The 19,107-nt window shown below is 48.6% G+C and overlaps 2 long non-coding RNA genes across 3 annotated transcripts; both read right to left on the bottom strand.

Moving 5' to 3' along the window:
- Positions 1–180: 180 nt before the first annotated feature.
- On the bottom strand, positions 181–1,952 carry LOC127332859 (uncharacterized). Its single transcript, XR_007870732.2, has 3 exons — positions 1,746–1,952; positions 1,498–1,661; positions 181–956 (listed from the first exon to the last, which is right to left on the bottom strand). It is a non-coding gene; the product is annotated as an uncharacterized lncRNA (long non-coding RNA).
- A 15,722-nt stretch (positions 1,953–17,674) lies between these two features.
- Positions 17,675–18,789, bottom strand: LOC127332858 (uncharacterized). 2 transcript variants are annotated; one of them, XR_007870731.2, is made up of 4 exons: positions 18,611–18,789; positions 18,425–18,494; positions 18,004–18,114; positions 17,675–17,922 (listed from the first exon to the last, which is right to left on the bottom strand). It is a non-coding gene; the product is annotated as an uncharacterized lncRNA (long non-coding RNA). The 2 variants fall into 2 exon arrangements; XR_007870730.2 differs by having other exon boundaries at positions 17,675–18,114.
- Between the last annotated feature and the right edge of the window lie 318 nt (positions 18,790–19,107).

Genomic DNA, 19,107 nt, shown 5'->3' with positions numbered 1-19,107 from the left:
GTAGCCGCAAAGAACTATATAAACTGCTAGTAATCATACCATACAAATATAAGCCCACCATCATATGTTTCGAGTTTTTTTGACAAAGGTGTAGAGTACCAAACAGAGTTCAAGTGCACAAGCAGAAACAAAACTATAGCATCAATGAAGTCTGTGTAAATTACTGTGTGTATCGAGGACATAGAATGCTATAATCTAAAATTCGTATGCCAAGTAAAACTCATTTACCTACTGCAGAATTGGTAAAAACATACGAACCAGTGCAAAGGTAGACTTCGCTCAGCTAGACTTTGAATACAACATGAAGAGGAAATTCAGATATCCTTATAACACGGAGATCATAGTCACCCATCCGAGAGATGCTCCCGCAAGTCCAAATCAGCGAGTCTCTCCTGAGCTCAATGTCTTGCTTGTCTTCTCAGCAAAACTACCATGAAGTCTCTGTAAATTACTAAGCGTACCATGAGCTGGTAAACACATCGTACCAATGCAATGGTACACCTTCACCCAGCTCGACTTTTGAATAACATATGAAGAGGGAAATCCGGATATATCTCTATAATGTGGGCATCATAGTCAAGACATCTGAGACACGCTCCTGCAAGCCCAAATCAGCAGGTCTCTCCTCAGCTCAGTTGCCTTGCTTGTCTATTCGGCGAATTTGTAAATACAGAACACGATGCGAAACTTATAACGAATTCAGAAAGATAGTAAGAACTTGACTCCCGAATTTAATTTTAAGCAAAGAAAAATAAACCAGAGCAAAACTATACAGAAATAAGAGAATGTATAACTGTGATCCACTCCATGGAAGAGTTGGAACTCCCACAGTCCCACTGTTTCCACAATAAGAGAAGAACCGGTCTTATCGCTTAGTGAGGCCATCGCGGCTGATGGTGGCCCAGAAAAATATTTCCTTTTTTGGTTCGCGGAAGAATGGCTCCATCTAAGCCAAACTGCAGAAACCCAAGTTAATCGAATTTCCGACATAAAGAAACATAAATAAAACTAATCACAAACAGGTAAAAAGGACAGGGGAATGGTCATCATGCTAACATCCTATTTTTTTCAGCCAACCGGAACGTATTAAAGCGAGACCAAGAATGTTCTTTACACCAACCAGTAGTAAGTCGAGATGAACAATAATTCATAGAACAACCCACAACGGTTCTTTAATTGTAAGATTGCCGGTTGATAAATTAATATGTCATATTATCATTTGCTGATATTACATAATAATTTGCAAATATATTGGAGAATAAAAAGATGCGATAATTTTGAACTAAAAAATTATTCACCAGAAATTTGAGAGAATAAAAAGCTAGTCTAATATATATGCTTATAGTTATATTCAGACAAAATTCATGGATAAGCATACGAGCTCGTAATCTGTAGGCCAACACGAGTAGTTGCTGATATTATTCAGACAAAATTTTGCTGATATTATTCAGACAAAATTTGAGAGATCTCATTGACAAAACAAGTCAGTAGGCCAACCTGTATGTTTTGAGCAGTACGAGCTCGTGTCTTCAATTCACCAAGGTGCAGATCACTTCCTTTACCCAAATCCCCGACCAAATCGCTATGGCTTGTTGTTCTATGTCCTGCAGTCACCAAATTCTCTATGGTTTGTTGCTCCCGCAAAAAAAGGGCCCCGGCTTCTATAGGCGAGGAAGGAATGAGAAGTGAATAGCACAGAGAGAGAGACAGGGGAACACGGCGTACGGGCGTAGCTAGTTGGTTACCTGTAATCGACCTCCCGACGCGTCGTCGCTGACGATACCGCCGTCATCCATGGCTTCAGGTTGCCGCCCCATCTTTCTGCCCGTCCGGCTCAAGCTGCACGCATCCCGCCCATCTGGCCATATGCAGATGCTAGACACTCCTCCTCCCTGAGGTGCCGCCAGCCGCCTCGAGGACACAAGGGAGAGGAGAGGATGGAGTCAGTAGAGAAGAGGAGTCGCGGACGTCGCAAGGCACTACATTGAGAGCAAGTAGTCCTAGTCAGCTGGCTATAAGGATTAAAATAGTATATTACTCCTCTGGCCTGCGTGTCAGTGAAGATTCTGTACTGTGGCCTGCGCAAATTCCCGAGACAGCTGGAAAATTGTTGCTCCCCATGCCAAAAATAGGTCCAATCCGAACGAATTTTCATCCGGATTGTGCCCCGGGGTCCTCCAACGGCTGGAGATGCTCTAAGCCTATCAGCCATTGATGCCACTTCCCACGCAGTCCTTTTCTACTTCAGAGATTTCTTGTGTTCACCAAGGGAGCGGCTTCCAACAGACCCAGTGCCACTGTGGCAGGAGTGGTACGACTGCATGCATTGAAAAAGTTGTGTAAAAAACAGCCTGCAGCTGCAGTTAGTACAGATTTAATTTATGAAACCTCAAAACAAAGAAAACTCTGAAATGCACTTACAGAAAAAGGACGGCAGCTGCAGTTGGACTCGGGTGCTCCACGTGAAGGGAAGAGAGTACATCCGGACAGTGTCGAGTATATGAATGCTCTCTGGTGGTGGTTAGCTGGGATGATCTGGCAGAGACACATGCTTTTGTTGCAGTTAACCAGAACACGAAAGTGGTTGCAGTATGTAGTTGGAGGCGCTGTGGACTGGCGAATGTCACGTACGGTAAGCACGAGAAGACATTCACCAAATATGCTAGGCAATGCATTGGATTCTGCAGCGAATTTTGGGGAGAAGGGGGCGGTGACGGTATTGGCTGTGCCAGAAACCGTAGAGTGTGGGGAACTGTGGCAAGCCCGGCGCCGGCGGCAAGCTGACGGCAATACCTGCAGCTGTTGCTTCCTTTCCCTGCCGGATGCCTTCCGCATGCTTTGTCTCGGTGTTATTGTTGTGTTTGGAGGCGCTAGTCTGGTGAGGCTGCTGATATGTGAAATAGTTGCAGCTCTCTCAGTCGATTGTTAATCTTTGAAACAATTTCCATATTTCTAGTCCCTCTTAACTCCTACTTCCCTCCTGACTCCTACTCCCTCCTACACAAGCTAATTCCCAAAATCTGAACTCTTCTCTCACCCTATCCGCAAGTTGTATGCTCATCTTCTAGGGGAAGTTGCATGGGCAGAACAGTAGGAATGTATCAAACGTTCAGGCCTACACCTACACCAAAACTTTCAGGAGGTTCGTTCGCTATTTTTCACCAAAATAAAATGGCGGCCAGGCCTGCGATATAATCTAAATCATCAGCACAACACGAGCTAGCATTTACGACAGCCGCAAGCAGTGGTGCCACGACCGCCAAATCCCCTCTACCTCTAAATTAGGAGCACGAGGAATAGCCACCGGAGTTCGGCTGGCCTGGCCAACTGCAGCTACCGCCCACACATGGAGCACCCTGGCGCCGAGTTCTCCTTTTTTTTTTTCATCCCTACCGGAAGTTGCCGCTGCCAAAACGAGCTCCGGCGGCAAAGCTCGTCGACGGCGACGCGCAGAGCGACGGCCAAGGGCGCGTGCACGGGCGCCGACGACGTCTGCTGCAAGGGGCCGCTGCCAGCTTGAAGTCTACTGCAAGGGGCCGCGCCCGCGGCGGCGGACGGGGCCGCGCGCCCACGGCGGAAAGGGGCACCGCACCCGCGGCTAGGAACGGGGACGCGCCGCACGGGGCCGCGCCGCGTCGGCAAGGGGGCAGCGCTGCGACAGGGGGCAGCGCCCACGGCGACGAACGGGCGGCGCCGCGGCGGCGCGAACGGGCGTGGCGAGGGCCGAGCGGCCATCCGAGGTGCGGCGGCGGGCGGAGCTCGCCGGGCCGTGGCGGGGTGGGGCGGAGGTCGCCGGGGCCGGGCTCGACGGGGCTTGCCGGGGCCGTGGCGCGGCGGGCGGAGGTCACCGGGCCGTGGCGGGGGTGGGGGCGGAGGTCGACGGGGCCGGGGCTCGACGGGGCTTGTCGGGGACGTGGCGCGGCGGGGCGGAGGTCGCCGGGGCCGTGGCGCGGCGGGCGGAGGTCGCCGGGGCCGTGGCGCGGCGAGGCGGAGGTCGCCGGGGCGGGGACGGAGGCCGCCGGCCCGGGGCTCGACGGGGATTGCCGGAGTGGAGCGGAGCTCGCCTGACTACTACTAGTATGACTAGGAAGAGGAATACGATTTGGGTCTCACACTGCATTGGGGAATAAAAAAAGACACGGACATCCTCGTCTATCCGCGTCTTCGGAGGCCGACCCAAACGATCAAAATCGGACGACCCAACACATCTGTTTGGGTCGTAGCGTTGGAGATGCCCTCAGTCACAACACTCACAAGCCTAATGTAGTAACGTGGCAGCAGTGACCAGCAGCACCCTTCTCGTGGCCCACCAGCACCGTGGCCCTCGGGCCTTGGCGGCCGCTATGGTGCTTCGAATTGCAGGGTACTGGGTGAACTCGAGGGGAAGGCGATGTTCCTGTATGAAGTAAAGTAGGAGGATTTTGAGGCGGTCGCCGGTGGCCGCTGTGTCCCCGTCGGTCGCCGCCCATCCGTTGCTGCTGCTCAAAGGAGAAAAAGGGAAGGGATGCCAAAAGGCGATTCAGGCTTAATGGTAAATGTTGGAGTATCTGTTGGGCTATCTTCTTGTTCTCTGTTGTGGCCCATCTGGCCCAGTCCAGTCGTGACCTATATAAGTTGCTTCTATCTCTGTAACCCTAAGCTGAGAGAGTTCCTCCCTGCAGCCTCCTTCTACATCAGGTTAGGCCCTCACCTCTGTCCACATGGTATCAGAGCAAGGGGCAGTGAGGGCAACGACGGGAAGGAGTGCCGATCTGGAAGCCTAGTCTGCTGTGGCAGCTAGGAGGAAGAGGAAGAGGAAGGGAGCAGGCTGCTGTGGCGGCAAGGAGGGGAAGGCAGTGACGAGTAAGAAGACGAAGAGGGCATTCTGCGGGTAAGCCCTTTGGTGTTTCTGAGAGGTTAGTTTGGTGTCAAGCATGGGGGACAACAGGGATTTGGCCAAGGCTCTGGAGAAGCTGGCAGAACTTATCACTACCAAAGGAGATGGAGGAGGAGGATCTGCTGGAGGGGGAGCAATCGTTCCCCATACCAACATCGGTCAGAAACTTGAGCTACCGGCGAATGAGATCAAGTTGGAAGGAGTGGCCAACTATCTCCGGATGTCAAGGAGGGCGCTGTTGATTTTGAACTTGAAAGGGCTGGATGAACGTGTGAGTGGTGAAGCTGCAGAACCAGCGGACAAGGCCATTCCGGAATGGAAACAGTGGAATGCCACAAATTCTCTGATTGTGGCATGGTTGCTTAACTCTTTGGTTCCTAACATTGCTCCTTCTGTAGAGGCACTCACAAAAGCTTCAGAGGTATGGGACACCTTATCAAATCTATATTCTGGAAAGGGGAACATTATGTTGATTGCGGAGATTGAGGATAAAGTGCATGACTTGCAACAAGGAAACAAAACTGTGATGGCATATGTGGCTGAGTTGCAGCATCTTTGGGGAGATTTAGATCATGTTGATCCTCTGGAACTTGCCCATGGGGAATGTGTGAGTGCTGCTGCAAGCTGGATTGAACGTCGGCGAGTCATGAAGTTCTTGAAAGGTCTCAATCAAGATTTTGAGGGGAGAAGGGCTGCTTTACTGCATCAAACCACTACCCCTTCTCTCAAAGAAGCCATTGCAGCTATGTCCAGAGAGGAAGTGCGTCTAAATATGACAAAGGGAAGCGATTCTGTCTCGCATCCGACCTTCTACACTACCGAGAGCAAGAGATGAGAGACTGCTATACTTGTGGACAAAAGGGACACTTGAAGCATCAATGTACCTCCTTTGCTACACCCAGTAGGGGGAGAGGAGGATACACACATGGCAGAGGAAGCTACAGAGGAAGCGGTGATGGCAGAGGTGGTGGACAGCCATATGGACAACAGTATGGAAGAGGTGGTGGACAGCAGTATGGCAGAGGTGGTGGACAGCCATATGGACATCAATATGGGAGAGGTGGTGGACAACCATATGGACAACAATATGGAAGGGGTGGTGGACAGCAGCACGCTATATCACCCAAGGCACATATGGCAGCAGCTTCAGAGCCAACTACCAGTACCTCTCAGGGACAATCAAAGGAAGAAGGACAGAATGAAGCAACCTTTGGGAACTTTGCTCACTATGTCTACAAAGATGAAGGTAATATTGATCGAGTTTCTATAGCCACTCATAATGCTAATTCAGATTGGATTCTTGATTCTGGAGCATCCAAACATGTTACTGGGAATATTAGTGAGTTTGACTCTTATACTAAGTATCCTCCCACACATAGAGGCACTATCCAAACAGCAGATGGCACATCACAATCTATAAAAGGGGAGGGGTCGGTGCAATGTACACCCAACATAAAATTGTCATCAGTTCTACATGTTCCTGCTTTTCAGTAAATCTGTTATTGTTATCACCAGAATTTGACCGAGTCAGAGGTGGGCCGCGATCAAGATGGATTTGAAGAATATACATGGAAGAAATACGTGAATCGGCCTGTTATGCAAAGTTTGGGCTAGTTTGCCCGTGTATCTGTAATATAGTAGGATACGTGTCGGTTAGTTAGAGTTTGTCTCGTGCACGGTGGGGATTATTCCCACGTTAGAAAGTCTACGGACTATCAATATGTATCTAGGGTTTATGAAATAAACAACAATCACGTTCACCACAAATCAATCTAGGCGCATCGCCAACTCCCTTGTCTCGAGGGTTTCTTCCGGGTAAGCACTTGCGATCTAGGCAGTAAAAGTTTATTCGTTGTTCATGCGTTGCTCGTACTGAAGCCTTTTTGATGGCGAGCAACGTAGTTACCTTAGATGTGTTAGGGTTAGCATTGTTCTTCGTATCATATGCTGTCGTAGTGCAACCCTTATACATCTAGCCGCCCTTACACCTATCTTAGGTGTAGGGGCGGCACCCCGCTTGATTATTATTCAGTAGATCCGATCCGTTACGGTTGCTCCCAAGGATTAGTTTAATATCTGCAATAGTTAGGCCTTACAAAGGGTTGGAGGATCCAGCGACGCGTAGGGTGTAGTTTGCTAGCCCTAGACAGGATGTTCCGGGGATCAACCTCGTGTTGGTTTTTAGGCCCTGTCTAGGATCGGCTTACGATCACCGTGCGTGACCGCGAGGCCCAATCACGAGTAGGATGATCCGATTATGCGGTGAAAACCCCAAATCGTCGTAGATCGTTTTAGCTTTATCTTGATCAAGCAGGACCACCATATATTCGTACACCTCGTGCGAATCATGGGTGGATCGGCTCTTTGAGCCGATTCACAGGACAACCTGAGAGCCGATTGAGGCTCGTATTTAATGTTTACGTGTATGCCATGCAGGAAACTAAGCGAGGCATCTCCATCACCTTCCTGACCAGGTATAGGTCAGGTGGCACGCCCTTGCACCAGCATCGGACGTGCGTGCCGGAGTTCTGTGCGGGCCGTCGCTCGGAGGGACCAGGGCCAGCCGCAGCCCTAAGTTGCTCCCGGCTCTCCTGTGTTGCCCGTCGTTGCTCACCGGTGGGTTTCTGACCGCAACACATTCTGGCACGCCCGGTGGGACCATCTTCGACATCAACCACATCGCCATCTACATCTGAGATGGCGGACGGCACTCCAGTCACGTACGAGGATCTGACCAAGGAGCTCAAGAAGAAGTATGACGAGGTCAAAGCGATCCTCGAAGCCGACCTCATCGGCTCCTTTCACAGAACCCGCTCACATGGCATCAGGTGGAAAGGGTTCTCGCCTGAAGGTGCGCTCGATGGAATAGACCTATCCGCCCCATCAGAAGAACGCACCAGGTCCCTGCGTCAGGAGGTTAACTTCATGGTAGCTCATTCGCTACACCGCCACTCTGAGAACCTGGTGAACACCTTGGAGCGTGTTGCTCTTCGAGTGATCCAGGAGATCATGAGGCACCGGTACTCTCCGTCAGGACCAGCTCTCGGGACATACCAAGGAGAGATGCCACTCCAGTCCCGTCCACCGCTACCATTCGCGTTGGCAGCACCAGAAGTGCCGAATTCACCGGCATTCATTGTCTACAAGATCGGTGGTGACCCTAGTGACTACCAGTTCTTGTACGAGGCGCCTAAGGAGATCCCTCACGGATACACGTGCACATACGTGCCAGACTGCAGTAACTGGGCACTCACAAACCAGACTGCAACAGCGGGGACTTCTGGAAAAGCAGGAGGAACTTCAGCGACAGATCTTGAGAAGCAGACGTGGCTAGCTAAGTACGCCACTCCAACAAACCTCCAGAGCGCAGCTCCTGCAGTTGGCTCAGAGCTGGAAAAGCAAGCATGGCTGGCTAAGTATGCCACCCCGGCGAATCTTCAGAGTTCGACTCCTGCAGCCAGCACCGTGGATCAAATCAGTACTATACTGAGAGACCAGTTCGGCATGGTGCCGAAAAGGAGGACAATCGGCTATTCCAAGCCGTACCCCAACGAGTACGAGTTGATCCCGCTACCACCCAAATATCGGCTCCCTGATTTCTCCAAGTTCAATGGATCAGATGGTTCCAGCTCCATCGAGCATGTGAGCCGATATTTGGCACAGCTGGGCACGATCTCAGCAGCAGATGAGCTACATGTGCGGTTCTTCGCACAGTCCCTCACAGAATCGGCTTTCGGGTGGTACACTTCGTTGCCACCAGACTCGATCCGGACTTGGAAGCAGTTGGAAGAACAGTTCCACATGCAGTATCACTCAGAAGCTTCCGAGTCTGGCCTTGCCGATCTAGCTCAAATACGTTAGAAGCATGAAGAAACTGTGGCAGAATACATCCAGCGCTTCAGAAATCTTAGGAACCGATGTTATTCGGCTCGCGTGACTGAAAAGGAAGCAGTCGAGTTGGCAGTGGTGGGCCTTGCATCACCAATCAAGGACATGGCCTCTCAAGCAGACTACCCTTCACTGGCGCACATGGTTCGTAAAGCGTCGGCATATGAACAGCGCCACCCGGACTTGTACCAGGACAAATTCAAGCGTGCGGTAGTCCTGGTTGAGGCAGATGAAGACGAAGGTTCTGCGGGAGATCAAGAGGTAGCAGTGGCTGAATGGACTCGGGGGGCAACCCCCGTGTCCTGCAAATGGGTTAAGCCACCAGGTCCACCCAGAGGGTTCGATTTTGACGTGACTAAAACTGAGCAAATCTTCGACCTCCTACTCGACGAGAAGCAGTTGAAGTTACCCGAAGGCCTCAAAATCCCCACGGTACAGGAGCTGAACGGAAAGCCATACTGCAAATGGCATAACTCGTTCTCCCATGCCACCAACGACTGCAGGGTGTGGCGTCAGCAGATCCAAATGGCGATAGAACAAGGACGTCTGATTTTCAACCAGTACGCCATGAAGGTCGACACCCACCCCTTCCCCGCCGTTAACATGGTGGAGTGCACTTACCCTGAAGGTTGCCAGCCAGGATTCTCGTTCAGCATCAACATGGTAGGACCTGGGCACCACTCTGGCAAAGATGGAGACGAGGGCAGCTGCTCTCGTAGCAAGGACACGGAGGAAGCCGCTCCACGCGATCGGCTCCGTCACGATGGCAAGCGCTACATCACAGAGGGAGAGGTGAAAAATGTAAGATATCAGCGACCTCTCTCCGATCACCTCCTCAACAAGTACGTGAGTCAATATAGCCAACGCCGACGATCCAGCGACGATGATGATAGAGACCGTCTGGCTAGGGACGCCAGGAGACATCGTCGGTATGATCGCGATGAGGAGGAGTACGAGCGCCGTGCCAAGGAAAAATCGAGGGAGCAAGACGACGAGGATAGGCACTGGGACTGCCCCTTCTTCAGACACTGCTGGGATTCAGGAATGAGCCGATTGCCTACAATCGGCAACTGCCCAGAATGTAAGCAAAGGAGGGAGGATGCAGCTAACGTGTCCGTACGTCTAGGGCCTCTCCCACTTCGGAACAAGCACGCTGAGTCCCCTCGGGTGGAAGATCTCGAGGATTTGGAAGACGATGAAGAAGAAGAAGACAGGTACCACCGGCCAAGGTGGTGCCCTGATGGACTCAGCCGTTCCCAAAAGCGTAGGGTTCAGCGGCTGCGCGGCTTGGAGGAAGCCGAAAGATTATACCTGCACACGCTAAGGAAGGCGCGGCCTGATCTAGCCGCGAAGATCCAGCGAACCCTGGATGAAGAGGGTCGACCACGACAAATGAAGTGGCGCCCCAAGCAAAGGAAAGCCGATGATGAAACATCGGCTGGCACAAACATGGTGTTCATCCTTCCTACGGAGTTCAGTGCTCCAGGATTAGACGAGGCACCTGTGGCACAACTTGACTGCGGCCCACGGCCGGTTATCTTTGAGAAGCCATGAGAAAGAAGCTACAGACATCTGAAGGCCCTGTACTTGCGAGGTTATATTGATGGGAGGCCTGTCAACAAGATGCTGGTGGACACCGGAGCGGCAGTCAACATTATGCCATACTCCATGCTACGTCGGTTGGGACGCTCCAGCTCGGATCTGATCAAAACCAACGTGACACTGAGCGATTTCAACGGCCAAGCGTCTGACGCACAAGGTGTTCTAAACGTGGAAGGAAAACCATCCCTACGACGTTCTTTATCGTTGACAGCAAGAGCACCTATGCTATCCTGCTAGGAAGAGATTGGATCCACGCCAACTGTTGCATCCCATCCACGATGCACCAATGCGTAATACAGTAGGATGGAGATGAAGTAGAGGTCGTCCAGGCCGATGACTCAGCCGAGATTTCAACGGCTGGCATGAACGCTTGGGAAACAGCAGGCCAAGAGCCACTCTCAGGCATCAATTTGGACGACTGCGAGCGCATCGACGTGACGAAGGGCAGGGTTAGGCTGGTCTTATCCACCGGCCTGACCGTGTAGCAAGAACTAACTGATGAGCAAACGTGGCGAGCCCGATCCTTGGGATCGGCCCCAAAGATCTGTGAAGGAACATTACAAAACCTTCATTGAGCGATTCAATATGGAGGCCGATTCCAGAAATCGGCCAAAATTATCCTCATCACATGTTCTGCTTGTGTTCAACATCGATCTACTGGGCAGCGGTTTTACGTCGGCTGATGAGTTAGGAAAAATCAACATTGGTCCTACCGGAGCCGACGTGCAAATACAGTGCCTTGGCTAAGCTACAGAGCCGATATCTGCAGTTATCTGACAGATTCGGCTCGGGGGGCACCTAGTCAGATGAACATGTGCAGATGAACATGTGTGCAGTGAAATGTTGGGGCCGATAGAAAAAATCGGTCAGTAAAAAAAAAAAAATTCACGATATATAGCCGATGCACGGACATCGACTTTAGAACTAAGAAACAAAGCCGATGCACAGCCATCGACTCTAGTACAATTACACAGGATCTACCTGCTGCGTGTTCAAGACGCGGATTCTCATCAAGTCCTCTACTTCCTTGAGGGGGCAAACAATGAGAGCTTCCTCAGCTGCAATGAGCCGATTGCGGCAGTACTGTCAGAAGTCAGCTCTGGCGTGCAAGACGGCCTTTTGCTCGTTAAGCCGTTGGTGTTTCGTCTACAATATCGGCTTTCAACGGAGGAAGAAGCAATCAATCGGCACCTTGGTCAACGGAGCAAGTTCGGCTGGTTCGACATGGTGGCTGCCTCAGAGTTACCTGAGTTCAAAGCCCTTGGTCTGATCTGTGCATCCTCACCAATATTCTCGCCATGACTGAGGCTCGGGGGGCAGCTAGCCTGGTAGATGCTCTGTTTAAGAAGCCGATTGGGATGTCATTGGCTGGTCCTTCGTCGCAACCTTCTGCACGAAATGATGAGTGCTCGCAGAAGAGGATCGCTGGAGCTGGTTCGAGAAATTTAAGGGCTCTCTTGAAAACTCTACAGTATCCACCAGATCTCAAGGACATCAGCTGAAGAATCGAAGGATGGTTTATGAAGGACCGATGTGTTGCTATCGGCTCTTTAAGCATTGGCTAAGGGGACAAATCGGCAAAATCAGTATGAGGAGAAATCGGCTAAATTAAGCTCAAGGGAAATCGGCAAGATCAAATTGGGAGAAGTTCTTCATTGATAAGCAAGATTTCTTACATAAAGAGCTGATTGCTCTCAAAAGGAAGTACTAGGGGATACATTGCCCCATCTACTACTACTGATCCTATGCTAAAGGTCCTATCTACGGGCCGTCGCTGCCCTCGTCATCGCCGTCGTCGCCGCTGTCGGCGCTACTCCCGGCGGGCTCGTCGTCGCTGCTCCAGCGGCCACCGGCCGGGCCCTCATTGTCCTCATCCTCCTCGTCAGCATCGTCGTCGTCGCTGTCGAAGTCGCTGAGGTTCCCCGGCCAAGGGCAGAACCGTTTGGCCGGCGGCTCGTCGGAGGAGGTGTCGTCCTCCTCCTCCTCCTCCTCCTCCTTCTCCTCCTCCTCCTCCTCGGGGGAGGTGAAGTCGTCGCAGGAGAAGCGATCGTCATCGCTCTCCTCCTCCATTTCCCCGTCGGCGAGGAAGCGGAGGTCACTTTCCCCGTCGGCCAAGGACTTGTCGTCCTCAGACCAGACGGAGAAATCATGGCTCGATTCCTCCCCGGCCTCGATGGCACGGCGGGTGTTGGCCGCATGGACCTCCTCCGGGTTCTGCTCCGGCGTCGGCTCGCGGGAAGAAGAGGACTGGGAGGAAAGATCCGATGAAGCAGAGGAGGAAGAAGACATGGTGGCGCAGGAGGGCTTTTGGAGTGCTAATGCGAAGGGGATGCGGAGGTAAACTGTTTGGAGCGGTTAAATAAAAGGGGATATAGTGGAAATTCAATGCCACAGCAGTTTCCGAGGAAGTGGTGCCTAAAAAAAAAACTGCCAGGTCACGCGGAGAAGTTGAGAAGGCAGGACATCATGATGAAGGATACTGCGACGGTTCTGCCACGACATGACCCGACGAAGAAAAAGCAGAGTGATTTTGGAATTATCAATTCCAAAACCAGGGGGGCATGTGTTATCACCAGAATTTGACCGAGTCAGAGGTGGGCCGCGATCAAGATGGATTTGAAGAATATACATGGAAGAAATACGTGAATCGGCCTGTTATGCAAAGTTTGGGCTAGTTTGCCTGTGTATCTGTAATATAGTAGGATACGTGTCGATTAGTTAGAGTTTGTCTCGTGCACGGTGGGGATTATTCCCACGTTAGAAAGTCTACGGACTATAAATATGTATCTAGGGTTTATGAAATAAACAACAATCACGTTCACCACAAATCAATCTAGGCGCATCGCCAACTCCCTTGTCTCGAGGGTTTCTTCCGGGTAAGCATCATGCTGCCTAGATCGCATCTTGCGATCTAGGTAGTAAAAGTTTATTCGTTGTTCATGCGTTGCTCGTACTGAAGCCTTTTTGATGGCGAGCAACATAGTTACCTTAGATGTGTTAGGGTTAGCATTGTTCTTCGTATCATATGCTGTCGTAGTGCAACCCTTATACATCTAGCCGCCCTTACACCTATCTTAGGTGTAGGGGCGGCACCCCGCTTGATTATTATTCAGTAGATCCGATCCGTTACGGTTGCTCCTTGTTCTTCAAGGATTAGTTTAATATCTGCAATAGTTAGGCCTTACAAAGGGTTGGAGGATCCAGCGACGCGTAGGGTGTAGTTTGCTAGCCCTAGACAGGATGTTCCGGGGATCAACCTCGTGTTGGTTTTTAGGCCCTGTCTAGGATCGGCTTACGATCACCGTGCGTGACCGCGAGGCCCAATCACGAGTAGGATGATCCGATTATGCGGTGAAAACCCCAAATCGTCGTAGATCGTTTTAGCTTTATCTTGATCAAGCAGGACCACCATATATTCGTACACCTCGTGCGAATCATGGGTGGATCGGCTCTTTGAGCTGATTCACAGGACAACCTGAGAGCCGATCGAGGCTCGTATTTAATGTTTACGTGTATGCCATGCAGGAAACTAAGCGAGGCATCTCCATCACCTTCCTGACCAGGTATAGGTCAGGTGGCACGCCCTTGCACCAGCATCGGACGTGCGTGCCGGAGTTCTGTGCGGGCCGTCGCTCGGAGGGACCAGGGCCAGCCGCAGCCCTAAGTTGTTCCCGGCTCTCCTGTGTTGCCCGTCGTTGCTCACCGGTGGGTTTCTGACCGCAACAGTTATCTCTAAGTGCCCTGATTGATCAGCAGGACTACCGTATAATAGTTGACAGATATATGTGTTTAATTCAGGAAAGGGAGAGCAGCAGGAAGATTGGGACTGCAACCAGGCATAGAGGTCTTTGGCACATAGATCATGACAAGATGGGGCATGATGCTAGTTCTGTGTTTGTTGCGATTGTTGGAGGAAAGGAGAGTATGGCCCTAGTTCATCATTGTCGAATGGGCCACATGGCATTTGATAAAATGTTTCGAGTTTTTCCTGATGTAATGAATGGCGTGGACAAAATCAAATTATGTTGTGATGCCTGCGAATATGCTAAGCATACGAGAACCTCTTATGTTAGTAGAGGGATCAGAAGTGTATCCCCATTTGTGTTAGTGCACTCTGATGTATGGATGTGTCCTGTTGTGTCAGTAAGTGGCATGAAGTACTTTGTGACTTTTATTGACTGCTATTCCAGAATGACTTGGATTTATCTTATGCGTCACAAAGATGAAGTGTTCACTTGTTTTCAGAGTTTTTGTGCCTATGTGAAGAACCAATTCAATGTTCAGGTGCAAGTGATCAGAACTGATAATGGTACTGAATATATCAACAAACCTTTTGCTGATTTCTTATCTTCGCAAGGTATACTGCACCAGACTTCATGTCCTGGCACTCCTCCCCAGAATGGAGTTGCTGAGCGGAAGAATAGGCACATTCTTGAAGTGGCTCGATCTCTTATGTTTACCATGAATGTTCCCAAATTCTTATGGAGTGAGGCAGTTATGACTGCTACGTATTTGATCAACAGAATGCCTTCAAAGATTCTAGGTATGCAGTCTCCTTGCCAACTCCTTCTAAATAACAATGATTTTGTTGTACCACCCAAACTCTTTGGCTGTACATGTTTTGTAAGGGATCACAGACCGTCTGTTGGCAACCTAGATCATCGGGCTATCAAATGTATCTTTATTGGCTATTCCTCCAGACAGAAGGGTTACAAGTGTTGGAGTCCCACTGACAGGAGGACATTTGTAAGCATGGATGTTACGTTTCGCGAGTCAGAACCATTTTATGACGGTGAGAGTGATCTTAGTGGCTTGTTCCAGGGGCTTGACCATCTTGGTGATGCTCAAGAGGGGGAGCAACAGCCAGGTGGTGATCAAGAGCAGCAAGATGGTGACCAATATCAACATCAACAAATTCCTCTTGTAGCGGAGATTCCTGCAATTCCTGGTACACCTACACCACCTAGACCCGTACCACCACAAAGATGGCTGCAGAATCCACTTGTGACTCTAGAAGACATGTACAAAGGGAGCAAGTAGATGCTATGGAGGAGCAACAAGACCAGGGGCAGGGGGAGCAACCTATTGGACCTGAAAATCAAGAAAGCACAAGTGTAGATTCTGCTGAGGAGAATCAATCTCAGACTGAGTCCAATAATAGCCTAGACTTGCCAATTGCAATAAGAAAAGGGGTAAGGAAAGTTGGGCCCCCAAAGCGACCAAGTTATGATGACTATGACGTATGAAATTATATTTCTTACGAGGCATTGTCACCCTCTTTTCGGGCTTTTGTTGCTTCACTTCAAACTGTATCTGTTCCTAAGGATTGGAAGGCAGCCAGGTTGGACTCGAGATGGTGCAATGCTATGATGGAAGAATTGGAGGCCTTGAAGAAAAATAAAACATGGGAGTTGACAGATCTCCCTAAAGGAAAGAATACAGTAGGTTGTAAGTGGATCTATTCTGTAAAAAAAAATGCAGAAGGAAAAGTGGAGAGATATAAGGCAAGACTTGTGGCAAGAGGATATAGTCAGACTTATGGCATTGACTATGATGAGACGTTTGCACCAGTTGCAAAAATGAGCCTTTGTCGGTAATATTGATCTCTTGTGCAGCAAATTTCGGATGGCCCTTGCATCAACTTGATGTCAAAAATGCATTTCTGCATGGTGATCTTCAAGAGGAGGTGTATATGGAGATGCCACTAGGATTTGTCAGACCTGAAACTAAAGGGAAGGTATGTAGACTGAAGAAATCTCTATATGGTCTCAAACAATCTCCACGGGCCTGGTTTGATAGGTTTAGACAAGTGGTGTGTGGCATGGGATATGGTCAATGCAATGGAGACCATACCTTATTTTACAGACATTCTGAGCAGAAAATCACTATCCTTGCTGTGTATGTTGATGATATTATTATCACGGGAGATGATGATGTTGAAATCGCAAAACTGAAAGGATGCTTGAGTCAAGCCTTTGAGGTGAAAGATTTGGGAAAACTTAAATACTTCCTTAGAATAGAAGTTGCAAGATCGTCAAAAGGGATAGCACTATCTCAAAGAAAGTATACATTGGATCTCTTAGATGATATGGGCATGCTGGGGTGCCGAGTGGCTTCAACCCCTATTGACCAAAATAATAAAATCACAGCAGAGTCTGGAGAACCCATAGACAAGGAGAAATATCAAAAACTTGTTGGAAGACTAATATACTTATGCCACACAAGACCAGATATATCATTTGCAGTGAGTGTAGTGAGTCGCTATATGCATGATCCGAGGGATGGACACTTGGAAGCAGCTCAAAGAATCTTGAGATACTTGAAAGGCACTCCGGGAAAAGGATTGTGGTTTAAAAGTAATGGACACCTAAATGTAGATGGATATTGTGATGCAGATTGGGCTAGCTGCCTAGATGACCGAAGATCCACCTCAGGGTATTGTGTTTTTGTTGGAGGAAATTTGGTGTCATGGAGAAGTAAGAAACAATCTGTTGTCTCGAAATCAACAGCGAAAGCGAGTCTGAGCTATGTCACGGGGCACAGGTGAAATGTTGTGGGTACGAAACCTTCTAAGAGAGCTGAAAATTTTAAGGCAAGGAAGCTTGAAAGTGTGGTGTGATAATATGTCTGCCATAAACATAGCAAACAACCCTGTCCAGCATGAGCGCACCAAACATGTGGAGATAGACAGATTTTTTATTAAATAAAAGATTGATGTAGGGATTATCTCATTGGCTTATGTGAGATCAAGACAACAAGTGGCAGACTGTTTAACAAAAGGATTAGGATCAAAGGAGTGTAATCGTGCCTGTGACAAGATGGGGATGATTGACATTTATCACCCATCTTGAGGGGGAGTGTTGGAGTATCTGTTGGGCTATCTTCTTGTTCTCTGTTGTGGCCCATCTGGCCCAGCCCAGTCGTGACCTATATAAGTTGCTTCTATCTCTGTAACCCTAAGCTGAGAGAGTTCCTCCCTGCAGCCTCCTTCTACCTCAGGTTAGGCTCTCACCTCTGTCCACATAGGTCCGTATAGGTCCGTCTCGTTCTAAAGAACCGATGTTGGACTAAAAAAACATGACACCGACGAGAGAAAAGCAAGCTTGCCTGCTGCGTTGGACGCTTGCCAATACACTGACGCGAAGAGGCTGCATTGGACGCGTACAGACGTGCGAGTGCGACACAGTGGAAAAAATTGTGGAACTAATTTTCTAAATAAAAAAGGAACAAAATCATTTTGAAATAAAAGGAACAAAGTGTTACTCATCTCGGAAGAAAAAAATTGTAGAACTAATTTTCTGGAACGAATAATTTTTAAATAAAAAGAACAAATTATTGTTCATTTGGGAACAAATTGTTGAGCCCAGGAGTATCATCGTATCTTACTGGAGACTGATTCCCTGCTGGGTAGTAAGCGCTGCCCATTGTCTATTGGTTCAAACTTCTTATTTGGATGAACCACAAGTTAAGAACTCATATTAAGAGTAAACTTCGGCCAATTATCAATTTGCTCCCACCAAGTCAATCAGTTGTTCTCCAATGGAATAACTAGACGCCTTGATCATCAGCAGCAAACGGAGTTCATTTAAAACTCAAATAAACCCAAAAAATGCAAAACACTGAAGTTTATAAGTTACCTCCAGCATTGTACGCATAAGCTTTTAAAACTGCGTTCAAATACAATTTCAGTTTTATGCTGCTTAACTTCTTCTAAAGTTATCAACCCTTGGTTTGTCTGCCCCGAAGCCCTACAGAAATACTGAAATAGGGATATCAAAGAAAATTACAGAACACTGATAGTTGTCCGTCTGGGTTTGGAACCACCGCAAACCAGTCTGTTGATGAACATTTCATTGAACTCACATACATGTCGATATTCGACAAACCTACATATTATGCTCATACATTTGTGCCATTTCTTTTTAAAAAATGTACATGAGTAGCATTAACGAATTAGAACTTCAGTTTATCAGATTGAGACTTAAACTTGGGTCATGAGCATTGAAGGTAATTTTACAACTTAGAAATAAAATGCATTTCTTAAGATGAATCTCATACCTCACATATGAAAGGCTGCACCTTTTGAAAATGTGTCGAGAGTTCTACAGCAAGCTCGGAACTCTTTCCCCTGGGGAAAAAGACAGTGATAAGTAATCAAGATAAGAGAAAACCTTCTTGTTTTATGTAACAGTAACTAACATAGCTGAAAAACTGATAGAATCACAATCAATATAATCAGGATACCTAAGAGAGTGGATATCCCTATGCATGTGAGCCTCATCGGAGGATAATTGTGATTTTAAAATTTGGAGTATGGCCTGTTATTTAGCATTCTCGACATGTGCTTTAATCCATTGTTGTTTACCTGTAGCAAATTTGTTGACAAAATTAGAGTAAGCTCACAGACTACATTGAATGACCGCTAAAAGCCTAAAAGAAAGTCAAAGCTGAAAATTCAAGAGATCAACGCTGAAGAATACATAATTACAGTACAACCCCACCAAAAATTGCTAATGTGAGGTTGGACAGTCAGCAAGTATTACTATTATGGTCCCGACAAGGAAGAAAAGTACATGTGGTTTACCCTAACTAAGTGAGCTGCATACTACATATCAAAGCCAACACAAAGCATTCAGATAAGAGGCAATTGTTACTCCACTCGAATATGTGGTGCCTGAAAGACTTCTTGAATCAGGTCTTCTATATCACCCATACAAACAACGCCATTTCCTATAAGTATT

The sequence above is a fragment of the Lolium perenne genome, chromosome 2, assembly GCF_019359855.2.
Source record: "Lolium perenne isolate Kyuss_39 chromosome 2, Kyuss_2.0, whole genome shotgun sequence".
Taxonomy (NCBI): Eukaryota; Viridiplantae; Streptophyta; class Magnoliopsida; order Poales; family Poaceae; genus Lolium; species Lolium perenne.
The sequence above is the reverse complement of the archived record's forward strand: the minus strand, read 5'-3'. Positions and strand labels throughout refer to the sequence as shown.